The sequence below is a fragment of the Olea europaea genome, chromosome 2, assembly GCF_002742605.1.
Source record: "Olea europaea var. sylvestris chromosome 2, O_europaea_v1, whole genome shotgun sequence".
Classification (NCBI taxonomy): domain Eukaryota; kingdom Viridiplantae; phylum Streptophyta; class Magnoliopsida; order Lamiales; family Oleaceae; genus Olea; species Olea europaea.
Genome location: NC_036238.1, coordinates 14,224,220 through 14,230,372, shown reverse-complemented (window position 1 = coordinate 14,230,372; position 6,153 = coordinate 14,224,220). Strand labels below are relative to the sequence as shown.

At 39.0% G+C, this 6,153-nt stretch overlaps 1 pseudogene; it reads left to right on the top strand.

Annotated features, from left to right (window-relative positions):
- LOC111372730 overlaps nucleotides 1-5,379 on the top strand; it is a 23,546-nt pseudogene extending 18,167 nt beyond the window's left edge.
- Nucleotides 5,380-6,153: the final 774 nt, after the last annotated feature.

Sequence of the window (6,153 nt, the reverse complement as noted above, 5' to 3'; positions counted from 1 at the left end):
TAGGGCGAGGCATTTGGACCTGCCCCCAGGAAGCGAACAAATCCTGGATAGAACGCACAATCCTGTCAGCATCCTGCAAAGAAGATTGCCAACATTAAAAATATTCGCTACAACGAACAAGTTGGAAATAGGAATGAGGCAAAGAGAAAAACTACCTCGTCGACAATCGTAGAAGATGGCGCACCCTTAGCCAAGCTGGCCACCAACGACTCATCCATTCGTGAGGACTTCTCCTTGTCCGAGCGAGAAGACGTCGCCACAACGGGCGGACTCATGGGAGTATCTGCAAAGTTCAAAGAGCAACCAGTCAGAAACCAATAACACGAGCAAAGGTAAGACATCAAAAACTGAATTACCTTCTGCTTCGGTGATTGGGGGGTCGACGCCCTGGGAGGAAGGCGGCTCATTCATGGGTTGTGATGAAGAATCTGGGACTGAAGATGTATCTTTAAGCATGGTCCCATCATCAACTGGTTTGGATGAAGTAGCCTCAACAGAGGATGATGGAGCAGGAGTTGGTAATGCCAAAGCCTTTGAAAGGGAAGCTGAGCTTTTCTGAAAAGTCCAAAAGATCATCAGTACACAGAAAATTTTCAAATGGGGAAGAGCATACTTGTAAATAGGCCAATTTAAGTACCTTCCTTTTAACGATAAGAGGGACATCATCATCATCATCATCAACATCATCCTCCAGAATGGGAGATGCTGAGGCTGGCCGTTTGCTGCTTGGAGCACTCTTGGCCATAGTTGGCCTGGCAGGGAGGGAAGAAGATGGACGAGCAGATTGTTTAGTACGACGAGAAGGAGAGGGGTTCCGAATAGACAAAGGAGTAACCAAAACAGGAGGAGGAGAAGAAATACTCGGTTGGTCTAATGAATGAAAGGCACGATTGGTCTCAGTCGCAAATAATCTGTGCTTCACCGATGGCCAAAGTTGTTCGAAAAGAGGGTGAGTAGCGTGACAAGGATTAAAAGGGGCTAATGAAAAATGGCTTGATAAGTGGAGGTTGCGAGCGTTTATAGCCTCTGCTTCCACCTTATTAATGGTATGAAAACGGTCGTTTAAGTTCTTCGAATAGCAAAGAGGAACAGGCCAAGTTTGGCCGAAACCAAGCTGCCGAGCAAAAAATTGGGGAGCATAAATCTCTACCCCAGCTTTGGCATTGGTCCCGGTTAAGATATCGTGGAAAAGCTCCCTCCCAGTTAAGAACTGGATCCAAACGAGCAGAGAGGTGCTCGCACTATCTAGAGTGGAAGGAGGATGCACGTAGTCCGGAGTCAAAAAAGGAGGAAAAGGAAAGAAGGAAGAGATTGAATTTAAAGAATAAAAGAATGAAAAATGTCCCTTTTGGACATACTTACAGGAGTTAAAGGCTCCATAGCTAGCCCGTAACAGCTAGCAGAAGGACAAGAAATGGATGGAGCACCAAGCGATGGAAAATAGGATCTCAACCACAGTTGAGTAAACCAAAGAGGTCCACTGCCAGTAGGAGATGCACCATTCTTCAATTGAGTAAAGGAAAGAAGGAAGAGATTGAATTTAAAGAATAAAAGAATGAAAAATGTCCCTTTTGGACATACTTACAGGAGTTAAAGGCTCCATAGCTAGCCCGTAACAGCTAGCAGAAGGACAAGAAATGGATGGAGCACCAAGCGATGGAAAATAGGATCTCAACCACAGTTGAGTANCCAGTAGGAGATGCACCATTCTTCAATTGAGCCTGAAGAAAAGCCATACCTCTATAAAGGGCAGCCAAAAACAAAGAACATAAATTCAAAGGCCTGCCACGCGCCAGTTCATGCGCTATAGGTAGATAACTCAGAGAGGGCTTTATACTAGGCACGCACAACACATATTTACAAAGCCAGAGTAAAAGGAAGGCCACCCGCTCAGCATGAGTAGGCTCAGCACTCGAATGATTGTGCAGTGTCTGCAGGTTTGAATAAGAATCGGTATAGTTTTTACCGAACTGAGGGGCACCACCAGAAAAATGGTATCGCCCAAAGGTGGTAAATTCACCAGGGCCCCAACATCCCTTAACGTAATAGACATGGGGCCAAGAGGAAAAATAAAGGTGTTATACTCAGAGGACCAAAAGCTCAAAGCAATCGGAAAGAGCGCTGAATCAAAAGTAGGAGGGCGAATAGAGACTTCCAACAAATCAGAAATCCTAGCGCTATCAAAAAGTGCCTTAGTAGGACCATGACCCACAAGACGAGCATGCCACCTACGAAAAGCTACGTCAGATTTGGGCCAAGTGCGAAAGCGACGCACCTTTTCAAGTTATAGAAGGAAACAATGATTGAAATTCTTTGGAAATCGCGAACGTTGCTGGAGACGTGAAGTGAATATGGCAAAATTCAATAATTATTATTAATTCTGCCATATTGGGGGGTAATTGTTGACACATAAAAATTCAGCCCAAATCGAACAGCCCAGAGAATAAAACCCAATGGGAGGATCCCCAAATCAGATAGCCCAAAGAACGAAATCCAATTGAACGAATCAAGGTGAATGCCCAAATAAGGGGCCCAATAGTGCGGTAACGCCATCGTCCAAGTTTGCAAGTCGCTCAGAGTTTGAACGAATAGAGTGGCATACGGTCGTCCAAAGTCTCGCCCAAATGTTCAAGTCGCCCAAGGTATCAACAAACATAACGCATTATGATGCAGTTATTGAGGCAGTTGCTAAAGTAACTTTATCACGTTCCACGACTCGAGGGGTTCAATCCAAAGCGGTTGAACGATGCAAGATAATGGCAGCAGTTAAAAGGACAGTTGCATGACAAAATGGCCACTACAAAGAAAGTGGGTAGTTATAGGGCGATCAAGCAGTTTTTTAGAGCAGTTAATCACAAATGGATCGCCTATGAAGTATAAAAGAGAGAAAGAACTTAGAAGAAGGGACCGAATCCAAAAACTCTCGAACAGAGAATATGTAATTTTCATTCCTTTAGCTTTTAGACTTAAACATTTCCTTTTCTGTAACTCGTGTGCTTGCGCCCCTTGGAGGCACGTTGTTTTCCGTTTCCAATTGTAAAGTTCATCGCCAATAAAAAGAACACCTCTTTTTGGGACTTTGTCTCAAGAGGTTTCGTCCCTTACACAATCGTCTGATCCTCTTTAATTGTTAGCGAATTAAACCGCGCGAAACAGTAACAATGTGATTGCACTGCACGTATCGTCACTCTTTGCACTTGTTATGTTGGTTTTAATTCATCAATTAGTACTGGCTGGTCAGAAGAGTATCTTACAAGTGTTACTGAAACAGCTTGTGGAATGAAATTGAGAGGAGATGATCCTGTTGAGATGAAGAACTTTATCTCAAGTATCGAGAGTAGGGTAAATGAGATGAAGGCCTCTCCTGGAGATGGGCAATCAATTATAAACAGCAAAAGAGTATGTTTATCTTCAATTTTTTGTGGGTTTCGTGGGATTTGTTTTCAACTAGTTTCTGCAGATGGATTTCATGCTTGATACGATATATGATATAAAGGACAACAAAAAAAGACCCAAGGAAAGTGTTGTGCAACATACTCAAATAAAGAAATGGCTGCAGGAGGTATTTCACCCTTTTCTCATTCTCAATCATGTTACACTGCCTGATAGATTGACATAATGCCACGTAGCATTCTTTCATTGGACTGTTTAAAATACAGTCAACTTTCTTATCCAATCATTTGTCACCTACACTTCTGTCACTACATCCTTCTAACAAGGTGGCATAATCCTTTTTCATTTTGTTGTTACTGCACTGCATTATACCAAGCTAACATCCTCGTCCACCAACATGCTCTTACGTATAGTGTGAAATATGAGGATGATGCAAATTGGTATAGAACCATTGTTGACAACTTTTTAGTATAGACACTCATGTCATGGCATGTTCTATTTATTTCTATATATTTTTAAAGTTTTTGACCCGTGAAGGACAGGACCATGACATGCCTTGGACACATGTCATGTGACATCCTATTTTTATATTTGTCAATATTAACTAGCAAGGTAGACGAACCCAACATGTCACGGATATGATCAGTTCAAACTTAGGGCCTGTTTGTTTAATTTCAAAAAGTGTATTATGGAATAGTAATTGTTGTTGAAATGTGTGGTTAAAAAAGAAGGAAAAGTTTTTTATTTGTGTGTAATATTATTTTAATGAAGAATATGCGATTAAAAATGAGTACTGTAGAAAAAATAATGTATCAGAGTGTGCTAGAATGGTTGACAAACAAAAGCTTAGAAGTTTTTGAATATAAAATAAAGGAAAATATGAATTTTGAAATATTATGTAGTAAAGCCAATATATGGGAGAAAAAAGGTGCAAATTTCTTGTCAGGTTTATTTTATGTCTACTCTATGTACTTTTTATAGATGGATCTTTTTAATTTGTTGGCACTAGTAATACAGAGTACACCTCAAAGTTATCTTGATACAGCAAATAACCACTCCTTGAATTTAAAAGATTTTTCGTGTAAATTTTAAAATTGAAGCTAAACAAAACAAGTAGTCTGAACAATTTTCAGTATTTTAATCAATGTGTCCCGACTCATCTATGTCCTAATTTTTTGAATATTTGATGTTGTCATGACAATGCCAAAACATAGGCCAACAAGAAAAGCCAGAATTCATTACAAACACACATTACATTATATGCTAAAGCAATATTTACATTGCCATATTATCTATGTCAACATCAGCAAATTAGAATTTATATATCTTAACATTTCTGTTGCCTTCTCAATTCAGTCATACATGCTGACCTGTTTTCATGTAATGTTCAGTTTATAGCTGCTGACCAGTATAACTTTCTCCTTCCTTGACTAGAAGATAAGGTCCATGGGAAAATGAAATTGATAGCTGGAATAATTAGTTTCGTCGCAGAAAGAATATGTAAAAGATATATGTTGAGTTTTGTATATTATCAAGGGAATGCGATAACTTCAAAGCTTCTTGTTGTGCATTAATTAATATTCCTCTTTGTATGTTGTCTTGTTATTTCAGCTAAGAGTAGTTGATGTATTAATTTGAGGGTTAGAATGGAGTAAGCTTCTTGACCCTAACAAGAAAGGCCAGTGGTGGTTGTCTGGGGATATTGATTCTTTGACGCACAACATTGAGGAAACCGCCTGCACAATTGACAGAGAGGTCTCTGAAACGCAGAAAATGCTACAGCTAGCTGCAGCACAAAGGATGAACACAGATGCAAGAAAGGTGATATTTTGTGTGATAATGAGTGGAGAGGAATATGTTGATGCTATCGAGAAACTTCTGAGATTAGATTTGCCCGGGAAGCTGTTTAATATCTCCATTTTGCATTCTTTATTGTTTATCAATTTTTTTGACAAATCCAAACTATCTTTTTTGTACGTATTTTAGGATCGAGAGATCATGCGAGTTCTTGTAGAATGCTGTTTACAGGAGAAAGTATTTAACAAGTACTATTGTGTTCTTGCTTCCAAACTATGCAACCATCACAAAAACTTCAAGATTACCTTAAAGGTATGGTATCTTGGGGTTTCCTTTCTGGGGTCAGCATTTATATAGCAGTTATTCTTAGCATCTTTAATGCACTTGTCACAATTACATTCGACATGAGAATTGAGAGATAAAAATTGTTAAATGAAAAAAATTAAAGTAAGTAGCCTCGTTCTCTTTTTGCCTTGAAATAAAAAGGAAATAAAAAATAAATAAATAAAAAAACCCACTTTTTTGGCTTCTTTAAAGAAGAAAAAAAGCTGCTCCTCTGCAAAATGGGAACACAAACCATTTGTATCATTATAGTACCTTATGTGCGCCCTGCTTTTTTATGCTGTATTGGAATTGCTTTTGTATGCTGAATTGGAACTCTTACGTGAAAGATGGGCTTGTCAAGAATGAATTGGCTTGAACAAGATACTATATGAAAATTGATCAAATGAAGTTGAAAAAGACAATGTGCCATGCTACAATTATAATTCGTAAACCGTGTTAACACTGTAATAAATATCTGAAATAGTTAGTGTTTGTTATGTACTATTGTTTGAGCAGATTGTATTCTTAACATTGTTCTTTTCTCAGAGTAAAAGTTTTGAAGTAGAAGCAGATTCTATGGCATGCAATTTGGTGCTAAATACAGTGCTAGACAAGTAACAGTAGCTTATTAAAATCTCG